General features: G+C 46.3%; 1 protein-coding gene across 3 annotated transcripts in view; it reads left to right on the forward strand.

Annotated features, from left to right (window-relative positions):
• Positions 1-27,983, forward strand: part of MAPKBP1 (mitogen-activated protein kinase binding protein 1) — a 953,926-nt gene that overhangs the window by 439,231 nt on the left and 486,712 nt on the right. The window lies entirely within an intron of this gene.

Consider the following 27,983-nt stretch of genomic DNA (forward strand, 5'->3'; position numbering starts at 1 on the left):
ATTTTCACAAGAAAATCGAATAAGGTGGGCAGCCAGCTGTGGTTTTTTTTTTTTTTGTGAACTACTGACCCATGAATAATTGGTGGTTTTATATAGTGTTCACTCGCACAGTGTTACATTTTCTGATTAAGTAACGAATAGAGTGAAACTCGTTAACCTTAGAATGATGAAAGTATGTGGTGGCCCCTTTAGTGATATTCAGCCTCCTCGCCTATACTTTACCCCACCCACCAAGCTGCCTTGTGAACTGTAGGCACGTCCTGCTTCGTTTCATAAATCTCTTCAACCTTAGCTGCCAAGTTTCCAGTTTGCATGTGTTAAACATTTTCAAGTTTGCTGGGTGTTTGTGTGACAACACAAGTCTTCGGTTTAACACCTTGAGTGACATTAAGCCAAGCAAGGCAACTGATCATTTTAAGGGATTTTCAGAAATTACACCATTGTGAAATGTAATGGTGTCTAAAGGGGGTTGGAACAGTTGAGTACATTGCCACATCCGATTCTGATCCCATGGGCCTCAAAGTATCGAAGTCAGAACTGGGAGGCTTTCCTGTTGCTTCTGTCTTTCAAGATTCAGACACAGGCAGCGAGGCTGAGGCAGGAACGGAGTAGCAGAGCTCAACCGCTTGACTTCTAGCACCAGTGCATGAACAAACAGCCCGCCACACAGAACACCAGTGGCACATTCTCCAGCCTGTGTTAGAAATGAGGGTGGTCCAGCCGGATCCAGCAGTCTTTGAGTCCGTTACATAATCAGGCCAGTCTCAGTTAAATATGCTCAATTAGTTCCAGTGTAATTTTCCGACACTGGGACACATTTTGCTGCACCTGCACCCTGTCTGTTTTGTGTTCGGAGAAGCAACCTGCAAGGTGTGAGGGATGTGAGAGAAGGTTTCTCATTTCGAGCTGGGTCCAACAAAAAGACTATACTTAAAAGGGTCATCAGCCCTCCTTTTCTTGGAGTTTCATCCTGGCTGCGGTCTACGTGCCAAGCACCTTGATGTCAATGCCATGGAGAGCACGTTTTGACTTTGTTGAACTGCTGTATGCAAGAGATATGCACGCACTGCAGAAGTGTCAGTTGGAGTAATTAAACTTTTAACTATTTATATAGCACTTACTACTTTATTATTTAGTTTCTTGCTGTTCAAATTATCAGTGTTGATTACAGGGTGCTGGAGTCACAAATCATCCGAATTGGTAGGCAATATATTTAAAGAGTGCTTGACCTGTAGAACCACAAAGACCGAATTAAAAAAGTAACACAGTTGTCGCAGCACAGGGACTGAAGCAGGAGACCACAGAAGTGACCCAGAGTGTGAAAGGAGTGGAAATTCTTAAAGTGCTGAGTAGGCGGCTAGGTTTGCAGACTAGGGATTAACAAGCATTTACAATGCAACGGTCTTGGCATTGGTAAAGTTAGAGCTATTGGCATTGCTCATGACATTATTTTTGTTTGTTTTTGTCAATAGCTTAATCAGTGTGTGTGTAGGTGGCCCTGTGTGTGGGTGCAAATGCAATAGGTCTTGCATTTGAGAGTGATTAAGCTATTGACATTGTAAATAACAATGCCGTTTCTTTAAATGTTTTAAAAACAAAAACATAAACAAAAAAAATGTCATGAGCAATGCCAATAGCTCTTTCACATCGGACATTTCTTTACATCCAGTCCACTGAACCGTGGGAGGATGAAATACCGAGTAGGCCCTGCCAGGGGGCGCAGGGAACATAACCTTCGTATTGCTATGCGCTCCTCAATGCGGTATAATGAGCGTCCTCTGCGCAACGTGCCAGACCACCCTGGGCACTATTTAGCCTGCAGATGGCCCTACCCAAAGGAGGCAATCGGTAGATCGTACTCCTCGAACCTAAGAACGTGCTGATGCCACTTACCCAAGGGAAGTCATTCTTTGTATTATGAAATAACGCCTGCTTTTCCAACCCCCATCCACTACAAGCCCATTTTTAGAGCGCTTACGGGTGGCACTAGTTGCGTTAAAGGCAGACACATTCATTTTTGTTTGACACAAGGAATTTAATTGAATTACCAGAATAAGTACATGGCGATCCTAAAATGCTAGGAATGGTATATCAAGTCACTGCCGGGATTTGAATCCCTGACCATCAAGTGTGTCGCACAGATCTTAGAAGCAGGCGTTTAACCAAATCAAGCCACTGCTGGGATAACCATTTGAGCTAACTGTCCAGGTCCTCCCAATTTAATTAAATAACGCAAACGATATAATAAATCTTTCCCCGCTAGAATATTTGGACCTATACGCCCTTACTCCATTTATTATGGCCTTTGCCTCGATACTTCCGAGGGCACGAAACGCAGTTCACCGGAGCACCCAACTACCTTTCACCAGGGCATGTCCGTTTCCGTTTTTTTTTTTTTTTTTTTTTCACAGGTCACACGGACCTGTTTTCTTGGCTCCGATTTGGGTTAAGGGCTTCATCTCGGAAAGGCTGTTGAGCCGCCACACCTTTCTCCTTGGCCGATTTTTTTTTTTTTTTTTTTTTTTTTTATATAAAGCGACCGGGCCTCACTGTCTTTCTTCTAAGACCGTATGTGCATCCGGCGCTGGGACTCGAACCTGGGTGCCCCGTGTCAAAGCAGAAACTTGCGTGTGTGTGTTTTTAAGCTTCCAACCTTGCGCTTGTTTTCGTTTTAAATATAAAGAATTAACCTTGATATGCGATCGATACTTGGTACTTACTACGATGGTACATCACAGATGGCTCTATTACTTCTGACAAATTAGGAACATGTATCGGGCAGGAGCATAATTGTATTTTATTTTTTGTATTTTTTTTTTACTGTAAGGGTATTAAATGTGTTGGTCGCCCCCTGGCCCTACTTCCGCCGGGATGCGCTGAACCTACCCCCTTCAGCAACCTCGGACACCATAGTAATGCGCGCACTTGATGCCAGGCCCGCCATGCCTGCTTCCCGGCGCCCGGAATTCACTTGATGGACCAAGGAAGGTGGGGGGGGTCGAGGATGTTGAAGTGAAGCAACAGGCACGATCACCGACCAACACAACAGATGTGGTCCGCTATTTGCATTAGCAACCATCCAAGCGCAATCAGTCACTGCTATACACTAGACTCTGGGCGCATACCTAGCGCTTTGGAGGGCATGCCTTTCCTTTTGCCACAAAGCGGCTCAAGCAGCCAGCGAAAACCGGAGCTAGAAACTCTTCTGCGTTTTTTTTTTTTTTTTTGTCTATTTGTATAGTGCGACTCGACCGGAAGGTATCGGCGCACTTTGCGTAGCACCGTATTTACGTTACACATTCCGGCACGGGTGGAGTAATTGATTTGCCGAGAATCACTAGGTGAGGACGCGACCTCGGGGCTCGAATCCTGCCATTTTAGCAGCGGCAGCGCCGCTGGCGGGTCACAACCTCTCCTCGCTTTGATTTCCCCCCCAGCCCTACTCCTGCTATGCAGTGGGGATGCGCCTAGCATGTCTTCGGCACTCATCCCTGCCAGCGGTCGGTAAGAGGGGGGGGATTGGTAAAGCAGCAATGCATCGTTTGTTCTATCTCTAGGCTACCTTAATGTGAGGAAGGGGCACCCGCTGCGGTGGCGGCGTTGTGGAGCATTACCGTAAGAGCTGCTGATGGGAAATCCAGTTATGCGCAGCGAGCTGCTGGGCGCCCACGGCTTTCCACGCTCCAGAGAGTCAAACATCCACCCCCGAGTTAAAAAATAAAAGTATATAGGTCCGACAGTCCGAACAAGATCTCAAATAGGCAGTACACCGATAAACGAGGAGATCTAGAACTGGGAACGGCGCAGCTCGGCCCCGGGAGGCGATATCAGCAGCAGCAGCCGTAGCATGTTTCATTCAATGCAACCTAAAGCGAAACTGCGAGTCGGACGTCCTTGCACAGTAAACAAGCATTATCAAGCACACCACTGCTTAAGCACACCACTGCCTTTCTCCAAGGCAGAGCAGAAATGCCTCGGAGAAAGGCAGCGGCATTTTCGTATTCGGGGGCGTGTTTCTTTTCTCTCCTCCAGCCATTGGCTGGAGGAGATAATTAGACTTCTTGCAAAAAACACACCCCCCGATCCGAAAAGGACTGGGCCTAATCGGAATGACTGACCTCTTCTCCAATGGCTGGCCAGCATTCAAGAGGCCAGCTAATGGAGAACAGGGGAGAAGAGGGGCGGGTTCAAGCCCCTCTTCTCCAAGTCATTAAATCTCCGACTTCCGGTTCTGCCTTCGGCAGACCGGCGGTCCTCGACCTAAAAACCGGTATGTCACATTGCATAAAACGGCCGATTTGTATCACTCTGGGCATATATATGCTTTGAATCGGGTAAGAATCAATGTGGTCCCTATGCGTTTGTGTAGGGGGAAACATTATTTCCAGATTTCCCCGTTGTTGAACACTGGATTTTTATTTTATTATAGGTAGAAAGACCCCGTTTAGACTATGTACAGCGGAATGTGAGCTAAAGGGAGTTTGACTGCTTTCCCCACACTCAAAGTTTTGGGAACTTTCGCAATTTAGCGTAATCCTTTTTTTAGGCTTTTAAATAAGGCTTACCTTTTTGTAGCATTGTCAGCCCCGCTGAGTGGGGGTCAGTGGGGTTGATGGCAGAGACACTCGGCACTGAATTACAATTAGACCCACAGGCCATGGATGGAGGCCTGCATCACAACTGGAAGCACTCAACCCCTCAATCAATCAGTTATCATCTTTATTCGATCATAATCATGATCATAAAAGAAGCAATCAAATACATAAAAGCAAAAACATTCCATCACATCATAAAAATGGCATAGATATCACAGTGCTGGATGACGGAAAGATGGCAGGACAAGAGATCATATTACACAACCATAGCACTCCTCTGCCTTACAGCCCTCTGAATATAGTTTGAAGTTAAATGGGCAATCCGTGAATTCGGCAGTGACAATAAATAAAAGCTGCTCTGGTGAGCCAAATCTTCGCTTGTTTTAAAAACGGCACAAGATAAAACCTTCTCAAGATGACAACGTTAACACAAAAAAAAACAAAGTGGAGCGTGCTTTGGGTTGAACGACCATCGGAGGGGAAGACAGGTGGCTCTTCAAGGGGTCCTGAGTCGGAAAGGCCACCAAAAAGTGAACCGTGCCAAACCTAAGCCTTACCAGCAAAAACAGATGACTTGAATTCACCACCCACTTTAAGTATGGGTTAGTCGTGATCTCCGCATATGCCTGGACACCGTGTTTATTAACCTCCCTTTATAACTTATGGTCTCCAAGATAAGATAAAAATGTGGTCCTCAATGTTGCACCAAAACTTGCTTTGAGGCTGCTCGGGGTCCTAAAACAATTAATCGCACTCCAGGCTCTGAAAAGTATGATGAACATACTTTAGCCAAGGAATGTCCATGCAGCAATCCAGTTGCAAACAATCTGCAAGGATAACCCTATTAAGAACTGTCTGCTCCCGAGGCCATATTTGGAGCCACAGTAACAGAGGCTGCATTTTTATAAAAATCTTCAATATAGCCGAGCCCTGCCTCGAGTTTACAAATAAAGGCACTCGTGCTAGTGGGTAGTGAGAGCAACTTCTTGAGGAAGCCATTCTCTACAGTATCCAACCCCCTGAGTCACCAATAACCTAGATCTGTATGAAGCAATTGCGAGGCACTTGGCCCTGCCGATGACTGAGTTACTTCACAGCCTCCGTCCCAATCTGTTGGCAAAGGGCCTCCGTCCCAATCTGTTGGCAAAGGGCCTCCGTCCCAATCTGTTGGCAAAGTTTAAACACTGCATCCACAGTTTTTGAAAAGCTGGCCACTCTGCTGATCTTCAAAGCTCTCCATGTGAGACTGTTATTAAAGACCCCTAAATAAGTGAATGTAGGGACAGTGAAAACTGATTTAACTACAAAGACGGGTTTCTTTCCTTTTTGCCCCATAGACCATGACATGTTTTTTTTTGTCTGGTTCACCCTTAAATCAAGCAGCCCATTTGCTGTCCTGGCTATCAAAACCTTGTCTTCCTGCATAAATTAAAGCAGGGACACTACAGCCACCACCCCCAGCCAATCGGCCCGAGGTCCATCAGCTGTTACTCCAACCCATTAATGTACAGTGAAAACAAAAACAAGGTCATCAAACAGCCCTGTCGCACGTCCTTGGCCAGATTAACAGCTGCTGTGGTACCCCTCCACCTCCGGGCCATATCTCACACTAGCCGTGACAATGTTGTGCATTTTCCTCAAACAGTTGACTAGATACTGTTTGTAGGAGGCTGGCTTAGTATATGGTGCACACTTATTTAAGTGAAGCACCCTGCACTAACCCAGACAACTCTTACGTTGATTTTAGTGGTCTTGGAGAGCTTTCTGTGTTTGTCTAAGTGGTAGCTGTGGAAAGCAGCCTCAGGCTTAGTCTAGGAGGGTTAAGCAGTTTGTTTTACCAGATCTAATCATGTAGTATAGGTTAAACGAAAAAGAACCACACAGTGTAGTTATAAAAATAGTTATATTTATTATACACACTCACTAACACATTGGTATATCTCCTACCAGGAGATATCAGATTTCAGCACAATACACACAATACTTCAAATGTAAATCGGTAAGTAAGCACAAATACAGTGTTTATCAGGGGGGAGACCAAACCATATACTAAAGAAGTGGAATGCGAACTGCGACCAAAGTTGGGTCTTGGACTCAGAATAGCTGGACTCACCCGAGTTAAGTACCAAGCACCCAATGGAGGCGGTGTGAAGAGTGGAAACACAGCCACATACTCAGTACAAGTCAATAGGAAGGTCCCAGTGGGCCCTGAAGAAACCCCGTGGAAGACAGGAGGTTGGAGAGCCACCCCACCCGTGAATACCCCAGGAACCAAGATCTCTACACCAGGGAAGCCGGGTACATGGGGCAAAGTGATGTCTTAGACCACTGTAGACCACAATGGAGGACTTAAGTAAAGATGCAGCTGGTGAAGAAGGTGAGAGTCCGGTGAACTCCAAGAATGGATTCTTGAAGAGGAGTGCCTGCAAGCAGAGGGTACGGAGTCTATGCCACTCGGAAGTGACAAGGAGGCACAGAAGACCATTAACTACCAATGGCAGAAGATGCAGGAGTGATGATGGTGACCTTGTCGCTGCAGCTGTGAGGACCAGGCGAAGCTGTGGAAGACCAAGCGCCGTTCACAAGCTGTCCCACGCTGGAAATCAAGAACTAGGGGGTCGGTGTCTAGCGGGAGCACCAACAAGCCTTGGCGGGAGCACCAACAAGCCTTGGCGGGAGCACCAACAAGCCTTGGCGGGAGCACCAACAAGCCTTGGCGGGAGCACCAACAAGCCTTGGCGGGAGCACCAACAAGCCTTGGCGGGAGCACCAACAAGCCTTGGCGGGAGCACCAACAAGCCTTGGCGGGAGCACCAACACGCCTTGGCGGGAGCACCAACACGCCTTGGCGGGAGCACCAACACGCCTTGGCGGGAGCACCAACACGCCTTGGCGGGAGCACCAACACGCCTTGGCGGGAGCACCAACAAGCCTTGGCGGGAGCACCAACAAGCCTTGGCGGGAGCACCAACAGACGTAGTAAATGGAAAAAGGTGCAACGTTGGGACCAGCAAGTTCCAAGGGACTCACCAATTGCAGGAGAGTTGGAGCAGACCCTGAGCAAGCAGGGGAGCCCACTGAAGCCAAAGAAGGCCCTCAAGAGGATCCACTGGTCGAAGGCACAGGAGTTGCAAGAGTACCTCGAGCAGCTCACCAAAGATGCAGGCCCATGGTGCAGAGGATGTAGTGAGGACAAGGATCTTGGCTGAAAGATGCTGGGGGCTGGAGCTTCTTGTAGCCCGAAGATCTCTGGAATGCAGAGCCAACAACCCTTGGCAATGGCAAGTCAATGCAGTGCACAGGGGTACTCTTCCTTGGTTCTGACGAGGGGTAATGGCCTCAAACTTGCTGAGAGGACAGAGCAGGCCTTGAGGGAGTTGCAGAAGCACCACCTGTGTTGCTGAGCATTCCAGAGTCCGTAGGACGTCCGGAGCAGCAGACCGGTCAGCTTTGTTGCGGTGCCTGCAGATGCAGGGGAGTGACTCCTTCACTCCACTGGAAATTCCTTTGGGTGCCTTTGATGCCCACAGGCCTGTAGAGGAACCTGGATGAAGCACAGGCGCAGATGACAAAGAAGACTTGCAGAACTGTGAGACCAGGAGCAGCAGGAGTCTTCCTTTATTTAGTCTCTGTTCCAGGTGAAGTCCAGAGAAGTCCAAGGTGCCCAGATGGTCTAAGTTGAAGTGGTTTCGGGTTTGAATCTTGTCCCACGATGAATCTGAAGAGCCACCCACAGGTAAGCCCTAAGTACCCTATGGAAAGGGTTGGAACAATTCAAGGGTCCCTCCCAGGGGAGGGGCTGGACAGAGTGGATGATACTCACATGTCCTTTGTCCACTTTCGCGCCTGAGCGGAAGCCAATGCCTCACTGATCTGGCTTAAACTGGAGAATGTAAGGAGGGCACCAAATGTGCCCTTCAAAGCAGTCTGGTGGTGATGGCAAGCGCCCCCAGCCCAATGCACTAAGCCCTGTCTGGAGGTGGTCACACCTCCCTGTGACAGGAAACCTATTCTACCTTTTCCTGCTGGAGCCCAGCTCCGCAGCAGGAGGGCAGAATCATGTCTGGGGTCGGCAGCAGCACTAGCTTGCTGACAGACCCTGGACGGCTGTTACCCGGAGCACTAGGGGCTTTCTGGAGGGGCCCCTGGTGCCTAGAATCATACCTCCAATACAGTTAGAAATTGTGTAATGATGCATGGCCAATATATATTACCTACTGGCGGTCGCCAGTAGGTAGTTATAGTTAGGACCCCTTTTCCATAGGAAAACCGCAACATTCTATTTGGAATAACTTTGGCGCCGGTCGACGAATCCTCGCGAATTTCTCAAAATAGGTGGGGCGCTACGCTACGCTCCTACCCTGAAAGTCTCGGGGGGATTCGTCAAGCGGGGGCTGAGATAAAAGGGGGGTCCCAAAACGCGTTTTTCCCATGCATTTTTCCATAGGACCTTTAGACAGGGCTACAGCCCGAACGGCTGAACAGAATTACTAGAAATTTGGCAGAGAGGTAGTCCTCAGGTCAAGGAAGTGCCTTTTGTAGGTTTGGTGTAAATCTGTTCAGTAGATTTTGAGAAAATAGCCTTTAAATCAATATATATATCTGAGCCAGCTTACGGTACGCTTACCGTAAGCTTACCGTACGCTTACGGTGGCGTGCGCGAGCGCGATTCTGATTGGCTCTTAGATCTTAGTAAACATTCGAATCGGCCGAAACCAGGAAGCGGCGGCTGCCATTTTCTCTCTCGCACTGAGAGTTAGGTTGTTAAATAAAACCAATAAACATGTAATGGGGCTGTTTAGACAGCTCCCACACACATAGCCATGATGAGGGAGTCCCCAAAGACCCCCCCAAGGCCAAAAATTGAATTTTTATTTTTTCGCTAATTTCGCCGATTACGCTTACCGTACGCGTACGGTAAAAAATGTAATAAAAAAAACACTATCCACACTCTCCCCACCCCCTGAGCTTATGGTGGCTGCAGGCCACCAAATGTGCAGGGCTTGTTAGAGGTGTGAAAAACCACAATATTTTAAACAAAAATAATAAAAGAAAAAATTATCCACACTCTCTCCACCCCGTGTGCAAATGGTGCCCGAAGGGCACCATTTGTGCATGGGTTATAAAAATTACGAAAAATTAAAATATTACCTTTCAAAACGAAGTGCATCATATGTCCTCCATGTGCGCACGGTGCGCGAAGCGCATCGTGCGTACATGGCCCATCTAGCGTAACGTGGGCACGCGGTGCGCGTAGCGCACCGCGTGCCCACCGTGCGTGCACGGCACTAACTGCGTAAAGTGGGCGCGCTGTGCGCGAAGCGCACCGCGTGCTTACTGTGCGCGCACGGTGCGCGAAGCGCACCGTGCGCGCACGGAACGAACTGCGTTAAGTGGGCGCGCACGCCACGAATGGCGTAAAGTAACTTAGCATTTAAAAAAACGTACAAATTCACTGAAAAAACCATAGGTTTCACACACGTTATAGTTAGGAATTAGCATTTAAAAAACCTTGCAAATTCACTGAAAAAACCATAGGTTTCACACATGTTATAGTTAGCGGAAATTTTACTGATAAAAAACCAGTGAAATTCCCCCGTTATAGTTAGTGCAGGCAACTATAACTCACGCGACCGCAATCTTCTGCTGATGACATATGTGTCTTTATGAAAAAAAAATATTTGTAATATATGTATAGCTAAAAATGTATGGAAATGGGCTATGCTGAGGATGGGTTGTGTAAGCGTGGGTGTGGTGCTTTGGCGACTTTTTTGCATATTTTGTGGGAATGCCCGAAGGTGGAGCGATTCTGGCGTGGTGTGCATGAGGTCCTGCGAGTGGTTACGCATGTCGAGCTGCTGCCTGAAGCGAGGAGATGCCTGCTGAATGTGTGGGAACCAACTGACTACTCGGTTCCGCAGACGCGATGGGTGACTCTGGGATATATGATAGCTAAGCGTGACATTGCTCAACTGTGGGGATCCCAGAGGCCCCCGGCGGTGTCGGCCTGGAAAGAACACATGGATTGGTGCATGTTCCGAGAAAAGGTGGTGTATGTGGCGAGGGGTAAGCCTGGGGCATGGGTGAAAGTATGGGGCCCTTGGAACGCCTACCGCGGGGGTATCTGCGCGCCACCACTGCTGCCTGCGGCCTCACCAGCCCCGTCCCCTTAGTTGACTCCTTTCCCTAGCCCTGAGCACGGAATTCCCCCAGTCCTCGATCTGTTCCCCTTCCCCTCTTTAGACTCCTGTGGATGGCTGGGGTCCCCCATTCGGGGAGCACGTGCTGTTACTTTCGATTGCAGGTTGCCTTGCGGGTGTGGTTTTTGTGTTGTTTGTATAAAATGAAACCGTATTGTGGGGTCAGAGTGATGTGGCCCACGACGCTGGTACCTCCTATTTTGCTCCTTTGCAACGCCAAGTGTTTTTGTACGTATGTCATATGCTCCTGTCATTCTAGCGGCCGGCCGAAAGGTTGTAGGCCCATACTTGTATATTCTTGAGATTGCAATAAACGGTTTCAAAAAAAAAAAAAAAAAAATGTATGGAAGAAGACATGGGCAAATAAGTGTCTAAATACAGTATTAGCATCAGCAGAGGATTGCGGTCGCGTGAGTTATAGTTGCCTGCACTAACTATAACGGGGGAATTTCACTGGTTTTTTATCAGTAAAATTTCCGCTAACTATAACATGTGTGAAACCTATGGTTTTTTCAGTGAATATATATATATATATATATATATATATATATATATATATATATATATATATATATATATATATATATCCTCATTTATAAAGCCTGGAGAATCGACTCCAGGGTTTGTAGGGGTATCCTGCTCATGCAGGGCACCCTCCCACTTGTAACCGAGCACCCTGCCTCCAGGAGTGACCGGCCTGCTTTAGGGGTGACTTATAGGTTTTAAGTGCAGTGACCTCCGATACAAGAAAACCTAGCTCTGTCATAAGTGGTGCTAGCACCAGCTTACACAGGGTGCCAAAGCTGGACTCTAGCCATTTTGGGGTCTCATGCGTTGCATAATGCATGCTGCAGCCCATGGGAGACCTCTGGTGTATCTACGTCCTGGTTACCTTAGTGCCATATACTAGGGACTTAGAGAAGGGTACACCAGTAGCCAAATAGAAAGGTACCAAAGTACTTGCCACTGTCAAATTTAGGGAGAAAACACAGGGTGACTGGGGTCCTGATTAGCCGGATCCCAGTCAAACTAGTCCAAAACTCAATGACACCAGGCAAAACGTGGTGGTAACCATTCTAGAAGGATCCTACCTTCCTACACTGTTCCACCCCCAAATCTGACTAAATGCTCCACACTTTAAGAGTCAAACTTGGAGCTTAAAGCCATAAATGCCAGATATATCTTGCCTTTCTTGGACAAAATGTACTTGCTGATTAGAGGATAGAAGTTAAGGGCCTGCTCCACCGTTCACAAACCTGCCCTAAAGCTAAAGTCTAGTTCAGACAATAAATACATTGTGAACCCCCGCCCATGTCTGCAGTCATTCCAACAAAATTCTCTCTATAACATTAGCAGTGGAATTGATCAATGAAATTGGGCAATAACAGTGTAGATTGCTCTTAGAGCCCTTTTTAAATATGGGGACGATAGCATGGGCCCAAAGGTTGGCGGGACCATTGACTAGAAATACATTAAGGACATTTGTAAAGAGTGGGGCCCATAGTTCGATGTTAGCCTTCAGCAAGTCAGCTGGAATCCCATTGGGTCCTGACGCCTTCCCAGCAGGAAAACTATCTAGTGCTAGCCGGTCCTCGCTAACTTTGATCTCTGGTCCAGCCGGAAGGACTACCCCTGGAAAATTATCTGGAGGAGACCTGATTGGGCTGTCAACTGTTGCCCCACCAATAGCCGTCTCCCTGGCATTGGTGTCCGCATAAAGCTCTGTAAAATGAGCAACCCAGATATCAGGAGGGATAACCATATCCATCCCTGACTCTTTGCTACTAGTAAAATAATTGCGGGTAACCATCGCCCAAAATGCCTTGGTGTCATGTGTTTCACTAGCCTGAAGCAGGGCAGAGAAAGCTTCCTCTCAAATTATGGCTTACTCTTTCAACACATACTTGAAATAGGCCCTAGCGCCCTGTACCTTCCCCTGCACTCTCTGGGTATCTTTAAGGACCAACAACAACGGGTTGTGCACTTCTGTACAATCCGTGTCAAACCATTTAATGATTTTTTCCTGATAAAGTTTAAGCAGGCCAAGAGTAAATTACGTCCAGTGTGGCAGATCCTCTCAAAATGATCAGTTACCTGCTGCCCCCCCCTTCCCCATGCAGTCATCTGGCAAACAGCTTAAAAAGTTGTATGATAAAGGGGGTACTAGACTGCTCATGAAGGAGGTGGCATCCACCTCTTAACTGACCCTTTATTCTTCATGTATTGACCCCTTGAGTATTAATGTCTGCGTTGGTCGGTCGAGGTTTTGAGTGTCTCTACTCTGCAGACTAGATGCCGGCCGTAGTTTAGCTTGGGACAAAGTACAGTCCCTCTTCAGATCTGCTTGGAGAAGGTCACGTGGGCATTGTAGCAGTTAAACTAAATTAAAACTGGAAGGAAGTGGAGGGGTCACTGATCGTATATAAACAGAGGAAGAGAAGGTCCTTGTGCGGTAAGGCACTGCCCGGCCTGGCTCAAAACCGTTCTTTCTTTGCTCAGTTGTCAGTCCTGCCAAATGCTGCAATGCGTGACAATCTCCCTTGTTGCAGTGATGCGGGAAAATTGTCAAAATGCGTTAATCTAACATGAGATGCGTGGCACTTGGCAGGACTGTTTAAGAAAGAACCAGGGAAGGCACTAGCACTTTGACAGTAGAGGAGGCACTTTCGTATGAAAATTCACAAGACTGAATGATCAACTGAACTCTTCCGTACGCACACCAGAAATTTATAATTGTGGATGCTGCCAATTTTGTCATTTCACAATATCTTTTCCAGGAGATGGGTACTTTGACCATTTGGAAAGGGCAAGTGTAGGCACATTGAGAATCTGTAGATCCAGGAGGCTATGTCCATGCCACATTTTCAGTATATCCACAAATGAGAAGTAATCTTAGTGTTACTAATTTATCCTTAACATCTTGGACCTACATTGGACACCTCTGCCCAAAGGATTAAGAAGTTTTCTTGCTTTCTGTTCTAATGGTGTATGCTTTAATACATGGTTGTGATCATTTGTCTGAAGAAATGTCGTACGTTTAAGTATTTAGCAGAATAAAATACTCAGCGTATTGAACTGTACCATTGGCATTGCTAGTCGTACAAAATTGACTTAAGTGTAATTACGTAATTACTTTACATAATTTACATTTAGTTTTCAACCTGCACTTAAACACAATAACTAGATTCTATGCAAGTTACAATGAAAATGTTTTCAAATTAGAAAGGTACAAAATACATGTTTGAGTTGTTGAAAAGGTAATTTAAATCTGGCATGAGTAGCAGACAACTGGTGGGAAGCCAAGTGTTGGAAGAAAGGTGTTCCACATAACGGGCTGCGCTGAAAGGCTGAACCATCCTTTGCAATGACCTTAACCTCAGAGATGGCCTTCTGCAACATCCTCTGTATTTTCCCAAAGGTCAGCGAGTGGAGCAGTTGTTGACTCTACTGAATTCTCTCACACACCTACATTGTCTAGAACTGCTTTATATGCAGACCATATTAATGCACTCGTTCCTCTACTGCAGGGACCCCAGTGTAGCTGAACACCAGAGTTAAAATAAAACCTAACCCATCGGAAGGCCCAAAAATCTACCATGCATTTAATGCAGAAATGGCAAGCAGCACAGTAAATTATCGGGAGACAATTATTTCAAACGACCAGAGTTCTCACCCAGAAAGGTTAGTTGGATCATAGTGTTTTAATGCGTGCAATTTTGTGCAGTTTATTCACTTCCCCCAATGCAAGTCTGTGGAGAATAAACATGTGACAAACTTGATACTTCGAAAATTAATCTAATGAGCAGGTGGTAGGATTTTCTATGGAGAGCATGCAAGACATTCATGACACCAAGAAACAAATGCATTGACACCCTGCTGAATTAATTTCCTAAAGGTGCTTATAGGCCTATTGAAGTCATTAAACTTAACATGCCTATTGAGGTTAAAGGGCACTTCAGATTATTAAACAAGAGCCAAATTTGATTATAAAATATCAGTACGCGTTCTGATATACAGGTGCAGAGGAATATGAACGTTAAAGCAATAGGAACACTCGGTTTCACACCATTCTTTGTACCATGTATACTCAACACGTGTTCTAAAACTGAAAACCTTCCGTTTTCCTCATTGAACATCTGTATGGATGATTGGTCTTTGCAGTGTAAACCTACAAAATGGTATACTTTGGTCCAGCTCTGTCACATCTTAGTCACCATCTGCTTGTGGGCTGTATCGATCCGAATGCTTTGTTAATATTGCATCAAATCCTCAGATCCTACTGGGGACACTTGGGAACACTTCTGCGTCCTTAGCTACCTCAAGTACCTGCTCCCCTCCCCTTCATCCACCCCGACATCCACATCATTCAGGAAATCACTCTGGCAGCTTGCTGCATCCGCAAAAAGGGGTGTTTGGTGTCTCCACCTAGGGGTAAAGAGTACTAATCTTACCAGAAACTGCTATCGTAGAGTATTCCAAACTGATTTTTTTTTCTTTCTTTTACTGTAAGGGAGCCATCTCAAGGTGGCTTGTTCCAGTGATGAGTGTTTCACCCAGTTCTGATCATTCTTTGCGTTCTGGTACTTGTCGTCGTTTTTCTCTATCAGTGCAGATTTAGAAGGAGCAGAAGCCGTGAATAGAGATTTCAGGTTTGCTCACATGCACTTTGAGCAGTATTTGTTGTAAACATGCAGCGGTCGCCAGAGAAATAAAATGGAACAATAGAGTTTTGAGAGCTAAGTAGGAGCTCTAGATCAAAACTCGATATGTTACATTCAGTTCAAACTGGTACTTTAACTCTTCAAACCAACACTGAAATGCGTCACCTATTATCTCGCCTTTGTGGTTCTTTAAGTGAACAAAAACCGCACACAATTACTTAAGGCAGTGGTGTCTGAATGTAGCCGTGTGGCATCCAAGTGCAAGAAACGTGATGTATTGTATCTTGTTATGACATATTATATACATTATGATTCATTCATATAATGAGCGATCCGTTTTACAAACAACAATATTTATCTAGCACAGCCCAAAATGATGTGCAAGTCGAGGATTGTTTGAGCCCGTCCTCGGGCCGCGCCTTCATCGCAGTTACTGATGGATAACGGGTAAGAAGGAAGCAGCCATAACCTGGAAGTGTTTGTTAGCTACATTAAAAGGGTGCCTGGTGGATTTGAGTTCCCCAGACACTCACACAAATGGCCTGGATTTCTCCCGAGCGTGGGTATGCGCACAAAGAGGCAGGGATTGTAGAGTCCGTGGGCCCAGAATGGCATGTGTGGGGAAAATCGTGCCAGTCCTGAACAGGATGTCTGAGAAATCTGAAGGGGCCCTAGGCCCCGCCCAAGTCACCCTTGTCCTAAAGGACGGAAGAATCCAATCCCACGAGTGACGAGGCTTGTGCTCTGCATCCCACAGTGGCAGGTGGCAGCAGTGCCACTTGCAGTTTCTGCAGCAGGGAGCCTTGTGCAGTCAGTAACTAGAATGTAGAAATAATGTACAATTGAGAATACAGAGGGCATCGTCTTCACTATTTGGTAAGGTCTAGCTCCTAGTGTGCAAGTCCTTTCCCGTGAATAAGCATTAATCAAGGCTAATAAACAAAGGGCAGAAGTCTGACGCCTTTTCTTTTCCCTGGGGAGGATCTGAAGCGAGCTGCGGTGAACCCTGCTATATTAATCTAGAAATTGACGTAGACCTCTGCTACTCTGTTGTAGTTTTGATCTCTACACCTCGGATTTTGCTCTTTGCTTGGGTCACTAGAATCGCTTTGAAACAAGCTGATGCCGCTCTGTTAATGATGGTTCTCAGTCCCTCGCTGGGCTTGCACTGAAAATGTCACTTGCGTTATTACTTCTGCTGATTTAGTACGTTGATTGGTATTGTCCAGGGTTTGAGTCTGCCTGGCCGGAGGATGCATGGGTTATATCCGGCAGAGCTTGTGGCAGTCTAGGTATCCATACTGTCCTTCATTTTGTGGTCTGCCATCGAGTTCCTGTCCCTCCGAATAGACGGACTGTCCTCTGCTGCCTCAGGTTGATGGAGAGTGAATGCCGCGTTTCTCATGTACAGATCAATAATCTGTCGACTTCCCTTGCCGCAGGGCTCCTGGGAGCACTCCCAGGTTCATTCCGCCGCATGCCTGTTCAATTACTGCTGGACCCGTCGCTTGTGAAAGCCTTCAGGGACCGACCAGTTGGAGGTCGGCTGTCTACGCGTTGTTCTGTGACCGCAGCAGGACTGGCTGATAACATCTGATGACTTTGCGTGCCCGCCTCAGTTTTTTTTAGTTCGAGCCTAGCGCAGCGTGCATGCGCTGCTCTGCTAGGCTTCTTGTAACTACTCTAAACTACTCTGTGTGGGTCTGAATTCCCCCATGCATTGCGTTGGCTTTTGTGTGTCATTTTGTAATCGTAGCCTGCAAATGGCTAAAGGTGGGTGCATGTCCCACCTCTTTTGAGAAAGTTCACTCTCACAGCGTTTTGCTGTTGGGAGCGAGCAGCGGCACGCAGGGCGGCAGCTGCAGTGCCTCCTTGTCTCCCCTGCACCACTCCTCCTTGTCTCCCTGTGCCCGCCCCCACCACTCCTCTAGCTGCTTATTACAATGTACGGGCCTCTCGCAAACGCATGCGAAGCCTACTGCCAGTGCTTCCTGCGCTGTCAAGTGTCACACATCGGATGACACATTAACGCAAACGTAATTTATTTCAGCATTCCCACAGACAAATGTTTTAGTTTGTATACTTTTCATGGTTTTGTAGCTGGCTCTGTCTTGGAGTAAATACCTATACCCCTTTCATTGGGAGCAAAATACCAATTATAATAATCCACAATAACCACTGGGTTTACGGCTAACCTGATGTACCTGGTGTTCCAGAGTACCGTCAACGCTTCGCTAACCTCATGTACCTGGTGTTCCAGAGTACCGTCAACGCTTCATCAGGGATACTAAGCACTATATAAATACAGTTGTAATGCAATACACTTCCAAGATGGCAGCGCAAAGAGCCCATTTGCCCGTCTTCTGTGATCATGCTGTTATGTCTTCTCTGTCTATGCTGCGCTAGGTGATGCTCGTGACGTCTGTTTCCCACCAGCAGACTAAGCTCGGAGAGTGGCTGTCCTGCCTTTTCTGTATACCATGCCTGTTGCGGAGGACTGGCTCATGGCACCGCTGAGCTTGGTGGAAGGGCTCTTTGGTGAGTGTGGGAGTGTAGCAGGATTCTTTAGGATGGACTTACAGAACCCTGACCAGGGGATATCGTGAGTCTGAAAAGGAACTTTGCACAAGGAACAGTTAGATAGGAATTTAAGCTGACCAAGAGTGCAGAAGGGGTGGGTTGGTTGTAGGAATGCGATGGGAAACTTTCAGAGTTCAGCGGGCGTTCACTTGGGGAAGGAGTGGGCTGGTCTCTGCTCCATAATTTTTAATTTATATATAGTATTCATATATTATATATGCGTGCTGCATGGCAAAATACTTATAAGGTCTCAAAGGCCAGACCTATTGGCTATGCCAATGCTTGTTTTCTTTGTGTTCCGAGTATTTGCTGTGAGGCAATTACTTTGACGATGCCTTATTGTTTGTAGTGTCACAGAAATCTGATGGAGACTTCTAGCCTCAGATTTCTTACCTGAACGCCAGAGCAGACAAACACACAATGATGCCTGGCGTATCACAAATGGTGCTTCATCTGAAGGTGGTGCAAGGCCTCTTCCAAGATTGGGGAGAATCTTGGTTAGATCTATTCGCCACCTCTGAGAATGAGCAATGTCATCACTTCTGCGCACTGGAGTTTCCAAGGCGGCTCTCGTTTGAAGACTCATTTAATCTAATGTGGAGATCAGTACTCCTATATACCTTTCCACCGATGCCATTCTTGTCCAGAGTTCTCAAGAAGATCAAGAACGACTGGCCTGAAGTCATCTTAGTGACTTCCATCTGGGCACGGAGAGTATGGTATATCAAACACCTTCGATCAAGCTGCTCCTTCAGTAGGATCTTCTATCACAGCAACAGGGCAAGGTACTGTACCCCAAACTATCCACTCCCCACCTTCATGTGTGCAGATAGAGCAGCGACAAATGAGGGGGTTTGATATCACTCCTGAAGTATATGATGTCATTCTTGCTGACAGGCATTCTACCAAAACCATCTATGCCTTGCTGTTGGGACAAATTAGTGTCGTGGGATGCATCTAAGCCTGTTGACCCACTGTATGCACCCTTGTCAGAAGTCCCTCTTTTTATACCTGGGCTGGCAAGGCTTTGCTTTGGTCACAGTGAAAGGATATCTGTCTGCCATTTCTGCTTTTCTTTTTCTGCCGGATCAACCTTCCCTGTTTGAGTCACCTTATGTGACTAGATTCCATAAAGGCTTGCAACATATATTTCCTCCCACGCCCTTGACAAAGGCCCAATGGGATTTCAATTTAGTTCTTGCCTTCCTCGTGTGTTCCCCTTTTGAGCCAATACATAGCTGCCCTCTGCAGCTTTTAACCTTGAAATCTGTTTTCCTTGTGGCAATAACATCTGCCAGGAGAGTTAATAAGTTACAAGCACTCTCCATTTACCCTCCCTACACTTCTTTTTACCCAGACAGACTGGTTCGAAGGACTAGGGCATCCTTTTTACCAAAGGTAGTGACACCTTTTCGCGTTAGGCAGAGTCATGTTGCCTATCTTTTTCCTCCCTTCTCATCCTTAAGAAGAGGAGAGAGTCCACTGCCTGAATCCATAAAGAGCTGTATCATTCTATATTGATCGTAGCAAAAATTTCCGGGTGACAATCAACTGCTTGTTGGCTATGCAAGGGCAAAGGGAAGGCAATTCATAAGAGAACCATGTACCGATGGGTCATTCTTTGTATTAAGATCTACTATGAAATGACCAAGAAACAGCCAACTGAGGGCTTAAGAGCTCATTCCGCCAGAGCTGCGACAACCGCATTAGCTAGAGGAGTCAGTCTTGGGCATCCTGTTAGGCAGCTATATGGATATGGCTGCATCCGTTTGTCAAACACTTCTGCCTCAACCGTATGGTCTGACGAGATGGGCACTTTGCCCGTTCAGTCCTCCAGGACTTTAGTCTGAAACAATCCACAGACTCACCTCTGGGGAGAGATATTGCTATGGTATCTATTCTAAGATAAGGAATCTACAGTTAGAAGTCTCTCTCAAATGAACAAGTTACTTGCCTTCGGTAACTCTTTGTCTGGTAGAGACTCTAGCTAGCAGCAAGTTCCTTACCGACCCTCCCAGCCTCTCCGTTCTGCAGACTGTCTTCTCGAACTAGAGAGATACTTTCGGACCTCATTTTTGGTCTCTACCAGATAAAGCGTTACCAAAAGAAAGTGACTTGTTCATTGTATCATGACTGGGTTACAGAATCTTTTAATTAACCTTCATTCTAATTGTCACGAAGAACACCCCCCTTCTTTTTACATCCTTCACATTGTTACACATATGGCTGCATCCTCATTTTCAGTTTAGAACACATCAATTCTTCAAAAAAGAACAGTAAGCAGTACAGATTGGGCATTGATTGGATCAGCCCCCTACAACCAGTGGTTTCCATGTGTCATGTTTTGCCATTGCTTAGATGGGCTGTCCATCAAGGGAAAGGCATTTCGTAGCTGGATACATTTTCCCACTTGAACCCCATCACTAAACCCTAATGGGTACACAAGTAGTCCTTTTGATAGACTAGAGGCAATGTGTATGGTGTGATGTAGTTACTTTGTTTATACAACATTTTAATTACTAGTTTGTTGTTTGTTTAGGAAGAGCTTGCAATTTGAATGCATTGCCCGGTTATAAAATAAAAAACAATGCTATTAAGTAATCTCTTGTACATTCATTTGTTTTACTTTGTCGTGATAGTATGTTGTTGGATGTACACCTTTTTGTAATTGTATCCCAAAGCAAAGGCATGCACGCCCATAGTCTTTCCTAAAGATGCAATAAAAATATTAACCCTTTGTCAATGGAAACACCTCTCTATGGTCTCAAAGCAAAGGCAACTCTTTCAACCATATACCAGCATAATGGAGCCTGCTGCCTGCGTGAACATGCACTTCAATGCCCCACATAGTGGTTTTAGGTGCTATACAAATACTATAGTACAATACTGAGTAGTATTTTCTGTATATGACATTTACTTTCAGTACTTAAAATACTAACCTATTCGTGTCACTCCTTTTCATGGCACTTGTTTCATGGAAGACCTTAACTTGGTCTGTTCAGGGAAGGTGCCAAAACCCAGTCCCTAACAAAAACTTTTCATTGCTGCTACAGCCAGTTTAGTGGTACGTAACAGCCAAGTAGTGCTGCATCTATCTTTTTAAAGCTTCTTTTCCACACTAACCGGAAGGAACTTTTAAACCCTTCTTACCTGCTCCCTGCCCTGCTCCTCTTTCCATGGCACATCAAGAGAACCCGGCTGCGGGAGAGGGTGAGTAGTATGTGGATTGTATGGTTGTATTTATTGTTTTGAAGTTAAATAGCAGTTTTCTTTTGAGCAACATTTCCATGAAGTCCATAAATTGCAATTGAGATTCTCGTAAGTAGTTGGCGAACGTGACTGTAATTATAGGTACGTCACTGTTTAAAGTTGAAAGGCATTTTTTTTGTTTCACCTATAACTTGTTCGCATTCTGAGATATCTGTATGAAATTTGGCTCTCGCTAGCATGTCTTGTGAAGTTTCAGCACGCCGAGTTTGTACAGATCAGTCTGATAGGCAAAACGTTTTATCCATTCAAGTTCCTTCTTCATTACAACAACAAGCATTTGTAATGCAGTAGGACTCACATTTCCAAGAGTTTGAGTTATTGGCATTGTAAGTGACAATGCCTTGTCGTTTACAATGCTAATAGCTTAAACTCTCCCAAATACGAGACCTTTTGCATTGCAAATGAGTTCAGTGCCCGTGCTATAACATATTTTTTTTAAAAAGCGTTGGGAGAGAGCGTGTCTAAAGCCATTTGAGAAAATAGTACTCAGAGGCTGTAATTGAAGCCTACCGTGTAACACACGTAAAGGGGAGGTTACAAAATGAGACAAGGCGGTACTAAGGAGGGACTACTAAGCCTGTTGACCAATGAACAGCCACAGTCTGCAGTGGACAATGACATAAGCCAATTAAAAATATTGGCGAAGAGTGGACGGAGCGTCAAGGCCCTACCTGAATACAGAATGCCTTGCAGCGCATGTGCTGCCCAGGCTCGACCTAAAAACTGCTGTGCGGATTTACTCCCCAACTTTGCATGACAGTAGAAAGCTACTGGGAAAGCATGTTTTTTGTGGGTTTGGTATAAACCGGTTCTGTAGTGTTGAGATGCTTGCATTTGACTAAGATGTCGGGCAGGCTCCAGAGGGTTAATAATTTTGTATGCTTTGTCGACTGACTAAACTTGTGAATTCTGTCAAACATGTTTGAATTTTATTTGATCTGATTGGCTAATGTAGTACTTACATTTCTTCCACCACTGTGTCTGTTTGATAGGTAAACAGAAGGAGGATGCTTGAAAAAGGCCCAGAACAAGCAGTGGTTGAACATACACAAAATCTGTTTCAAAGAAAGCAAGTTTGCGAGTGACAAAATTGAGAGCTCTGCTTAAGAGCATGATGATTACGCAAATTAAAAAATTGGGTTAAGTCGTCCTGGCTGATAGGATGCATTGGCAGCGGGCCTCTGCTGCGCAAGAGCAGTGCAGATTGGGTGCATAGCAAATTAAGGCAGTATATAATAAAAACAAATTCACTGGAAAAACTTAGTGAAGTTATGAATACATAGCAAAACTGAAAAACATTGGATTTTGGAGCAGTACACAAATGATAACTTGCGTCCCTCTAAAGAAAACTTTCTCTCTCCCTCCACATAGACTTTTCATGATATCACCCACAATGTGACTGATTACAACACAAATTACTTCCCTGCTGTCATATCGCCTAATCATAAATATTGATGAGACCACTATGGATACACTCATTTGTTTGATTTGGATTAGGAACTTGGATTCTTTTTTTTTTTTTTTTGGAAAGAAACCTTTATTTGACTTCAAGGAGTTACAGACATGGGCCTACAACCCTTTGGGCCGGCCGCTAATTAGCATGAGACGTATCATTCACCGTTATACAGATTGGTCAATCCGAGGAGCCCGTCAGTCCATCATCGCTCCCAGTGAAGGCAGAAGCAATGGTTGAGTGACAATATTAAATATGGTTTCAGTTTTCAATTTAAAACTAAGAAACATTACACACAAGCAAGGCAATAGGCGTTGTAAATGTCAGGACGCGCTCCCCGGGGTAGGGAATCAATGATCCGCGGCAGAGAAGTGAGGGGGGCACGGGAACAGAGGAAAAATCAAACTGTAACTCACTCGTAACCTAACAGACGAGGAATGCTCGGCTAGGGGGACAAAGAGGCATCCAATACAACAGCCAGAGGAGGGGCACAGATGTCTCCGCGATAAGCGTTCCACGGACCCCACACCCCAGTCCATTTCCTCGGCTTGCCTCTCGCTACATACACCGTCTTTTCTCTAAACATGCACCAATCCATCTTCTCCTTCCACACCGAGACCGTGGGCGGCCTCTGGGAACCCCGTAACTGGGCAATATTGCGTTTAGCCACCATATTTCCCAAAGTCGCCCACCGCGTCTGTGCCACATTATAATCGTTTGGCTCCCACACGTTCAGCAAGCATCTCCTAGCTTCTGGAAGCAGAGCAACGTGAGTGACTTCTTCCATTACCGCATGCACCCGACGCCAAAAGAGCGAAGGGCATTCCCATATAACATGAAGGAAAGTACCCAGCGAACCACAGCCACGCTTACACATCCCATCCACGGAGAAACCCATGCGCATCAGGCGGGGACCAGTGACATACACTCTATGGAGTATCTTTAGTTGTACGAACCGAAGGCGGGCCGGAATTGCCACCTCCCGCGGGGAGGCTATTGCCGAAACCCAGTCCTCATCATCTAATTCCAAACCGTCAGCCACCCAGATCTCCCTCAAGCGGGTCAACAGATCCGCCCGATCGTTGATAAGCTTTTAATAGATCAAGGAGATTGTGCTGTCAGGCACGTAGCCATCGAGCACCCTATCCTCCAGCGGGGAATTTTCCGGGATAGCAGTAGCATCAGGAAAAACCGAGCACAACGCATGACGGACCTGAGCATACCGGAAATACTCCCTATCGTTTAGCTTATATTCCGCTTTCAGCATTTCAAACGTTTTAAACTCCCCTTTCACCCAGAGGTCACTCACCTTACATATGCCAATCATATCCCATTTCTCAAACCCTTTAGTTTTCCACAAACAGCCCAGCCTTTCCGAAGCATACAGTGGAGTCGCTCGAGTCAGGCGGTCCTTCCAACCCATCGCAGCATTAGCAGCATGCCACACACGTACCGCTATCTTTGTTGGGCCTGTCAACTGCACACCAGGAGACTTCGAATAGAGTGCTCTATTATAATCCCCCCCAGGCAATAGCATTTTATCCATCTCGAACGCCGGGTTCAGGGCTGGCCCGTACATCCCGTGGTTCACCGCCGCCAATTGGCACGCCCAATAATATCGCTTGATATCGGGGAGTGCAATACCTCCATCATACCAAGGGAGTGTCAATTTTGGAACTTGGATTCTTAACCAAGAAAACGTGACTTTTTGTTTTCTCTTTGGATCTGTGATATGTGGGCTCTTACTTTGGAGCAATATTTCTAAAGAGTATTGTTGGCCATGGTAAAATTGATTGGAGCTGCAACATGCAGTACTTGCTCTTTGATGTAAGGTCAGTTCCTGTGTGCAACTGGGGTAACGGCCTCTGAGCAGGCTGCATGTGACATGTATTCACTTGTGTATGCACATGTGTAGAAGCTGGGAAGAGGCTGGTCTATAGCAGCCTGACCTCTATGTATAAGCAGTGCTGTTTCCCTGAAATGCCAGTAAGGAGTGCTGTGGTTTATGTGGCATCACTGGCCTGAGAAGGTGACTCCCATGTTCTAGAACTCTCCACCCCTGTAAAGAAGCAGAAGGATAGATCAGCTCTACTCACGAACCCCTGTTTGGATTGTGGGGCATGCCACTTTAGGTTTGTATTGTTGGGCACTTGTGGACTCTGTCTACAGGACTAATGGCACTGGCTTCCTGAATCCACTTACAGGACCAGTAGCGAGTGAACTTGCCGGTCACCCTAAAGGAAGGAATCTGTGGCGAAGTCCTGCTGGTGAATTTGTGCTCAATTGGGAGCTACAGGCTTCTGCTGGATACACCAGCACCTGCCAAGTTACGGCATGATTTGATGCTTCAGGACTGTAGGTAAGGAGAGTGGTCTAACGTGGAGGAACACTGGGGTTGGTGAGGACGTTAAGTTAGGTTATCACCAGGACTGAATAGTAAGGCTGGCCCACTCCCCTACAGCTAAGTTGTGGCTACGTAGGAAGCAGCAGTGCCTGTAAGAAGTCCAGAAAATGCGGAATCTTCCTCCTAATTCGGCGAGTAAGGAAGCCCCGGTAAATTGCCCCTTTTGACACAAGCACACCATCACGACAAGCACATTTAAGAGGTCATCAAAACTGGCTAAAGAGGGACTGAGATATCAAACCATATTGGCTGAGCAGGGGCTCTGGATGTAGTCAAATTCCAGACAGATCCCAGACTGGATTGCCTTGTCTCCTGAGGAGCCCATGACCTGTTGGGCCCCCACAAAAATGAATAACGCTCCCGTGCTGTTTTACGTTTGCTCTCTTAGAGGGGCCCACAGCCATAGCGCCCTCCTAGCGGGAAGCTCTGGGTCTTTGCATTGCTCACCAATGTGAGGTGAGAAGAGCTCTCCAAGGGCTCCGGCCATCTTCTCTGCTTGCACCAGAGGAAAATGGCACACACTGGCAGGAGGGTGGGTGATACAAAGCGTCTCCACCTGACTTCTAGAGGGAGAGTGGCGGGTATAAAGAGAGGTCATAAGTGCCACAGAGCTCTGAGTTCACCTCAAGGTTCCCGTAGACCAGCAAGAGACTGGGTCTGTGCGCAGGTGGCCCCCTAGGAGGATCAGGACCACCCAAATGGAAATGTTAACAACGAGCGGGTGCACTTAAAGAAAAAAAAAAAAGAAAAATACAAGTGCACAAACATGAACCCGTTACCAGCCCGCACAGGTGAATCAAAACCATCGCCTAGGGATGAGTGAGTGCCTCATTAAAAACATGAGCGTCTTCATATTTTTTTAAATAAAAATAACCCAAAAACAGGCATCCTTTTCAGTGTGGTGCCGTTTTTAATTGATCATAGGGACAGCCTGGAGCAGCGGCAGGCCTCCACAAGTGCTTCCACAAAAGCATGGAGAAAGGGCACCCAGTATCTTTGGAAGAGTCACAATTCCTTTTAGGAAGGGTTTCAATTGACTTTTCCACCACCCATTTTGTGAATGTTGTGAGGTCCCGAGCAGTGTATTTGGAATGCAAATTGTTTTTTTATGGCATGAACGGAAATTAGGATTTGTGTAATGATCCAAAACCGGTGAATTTCGAGGGGTGTTATGTTTTTTCATAGCCTTGACTTCTCAAAGATTTTTTTTTAATTCTGTATATTCTGACACCTCAAATACTACAGACACCTTCTTTGTAAACCATAGATGGGGGTGTGGGATTGCACTTGTAGCATTCTCTTGTAATAAATGTAGTCCCAGAACCATAACCTTCCAGTCCATAAGTGAGGGATGGACTACTTTGATGACGGAATAAGTAAACATTGCCACAAAAGAAGCAGCTCCCTCAGGATGGCTTCATACCGCATTATGGAGTGTACTGTCAAAACAGGCCTATTTCTATACTTGCCCTTTATGTCCCACTGTTATCCCTCCTTGGTTTTCCTCTTTAAAAACCTCTGCAGCAATGGTAAAATCCAACATCTTTCAAAACTCCAAGTTTGCTGGGTAACATGTTAAGACATATCTTTTTCTCTCAAGGTCTGGTCCCCACCCCTACCAATTTTATTAAGCCGGTACTGGTCTTTCTCCACTTTTGTTCGGTGTTTGGTTGCTCTTGTTCAATTATGAAGTCCTTATTTCCCATCTATAGCCTATTTCAGTAGAGTCCCTTTGAACTGAAACTCCATCTGTAGTGAAGACCGGGATTTGCCTGCACACATTGCTATGTTAGCATAAGCGCCTTAGATGTTAAACGCCATCTTGCCACTTTGCCGCTTTTGCACACAACACTACAGGTAGCTGTTATAAGTAAAACTGCTTGCTTTTTCTTCACATGAGAACGGTCTGTTTTTCACATGCTTAGACGTGCACCGCGACCTTATTCTGAACACTGTGTGCATAAACCATCAAGGTCCAATAACAATGTATGCTGTTGAATTCTGATGGATGCATCTGCCAGTGGATTCCTCACCTTGTGAATATCCCCTGCGCCAGCAACATTCTGAAACTTTTGTAGCTCTCCACGCCAACGAGGACAACGTCACAGAAGCACGGCTCCGCACGCGGCTCCGCTGACGTCACTGGAATCATAAGAGGACCTCGTCGGCGTGATGACGTCAGTTCCCTTTTTTCCGCGCCATTACGCCAACGGTTTTCTGGGACTCTCCGTAGCTTTGGCTAGTTACTTTGTGTTTCTGCTGGTGTTTCTACTTTCTTCTTGCTTCTTGTTCCAAGATGTTGACGAAGAAGTCTGGATTCAAGCCGTGTAGAGTGTGGCAAGCACATGTCCATCACGGATCCACACGAGGACTGTGTCTGTGCCTGTCGTCGGATCATGACATCGAGGGATGCTCTTGCTGCCGCAAGATGAATCCAAAGGCCTTAAAAGAAAGAGAATCCAAGTTATTTATAGCAAGGATGAAAAAAGAGAATAGTGGTCGAAGACGATTGAGGTCAAGGTCTGGGGCGAAGTCGGGTCATGCTTCTAAGTCCAAGAAGCATAAAAAGAAGACTAGGCATGGATCTCGACACCGTTCCGATAAGGAGACGGCTCCGAGATCGACTTCGCCTACTCCTCGACGTCGTAAGGACTAGGTTTCTCCCTCTCCTGTGTCAAATACTGCTTCTCCTGTTTGCCTGACCTTGCCTGCGGCTTCACCAGAGCACTCTCCGGCTCCGGCTCCATCACGGACGCTGACGCATTCTCCGGCTCCGGTTGAAGAGGCTCTGGCTCCTGATGAGTCTTCGCCTCCGCTGGC

Source organism: Triturus cristatus, chromosome 9 (genome assembly GCF_964204655.1).
Source record: "Triturus cristatus chromosome 9, aTriCri1.1, whole genome shotgun sequence".
NCBI lineage: Eukaryota > Metazoa > Chordata > Amphibia > Caudata > Salamandridae > Triturus > Triturus cristatus.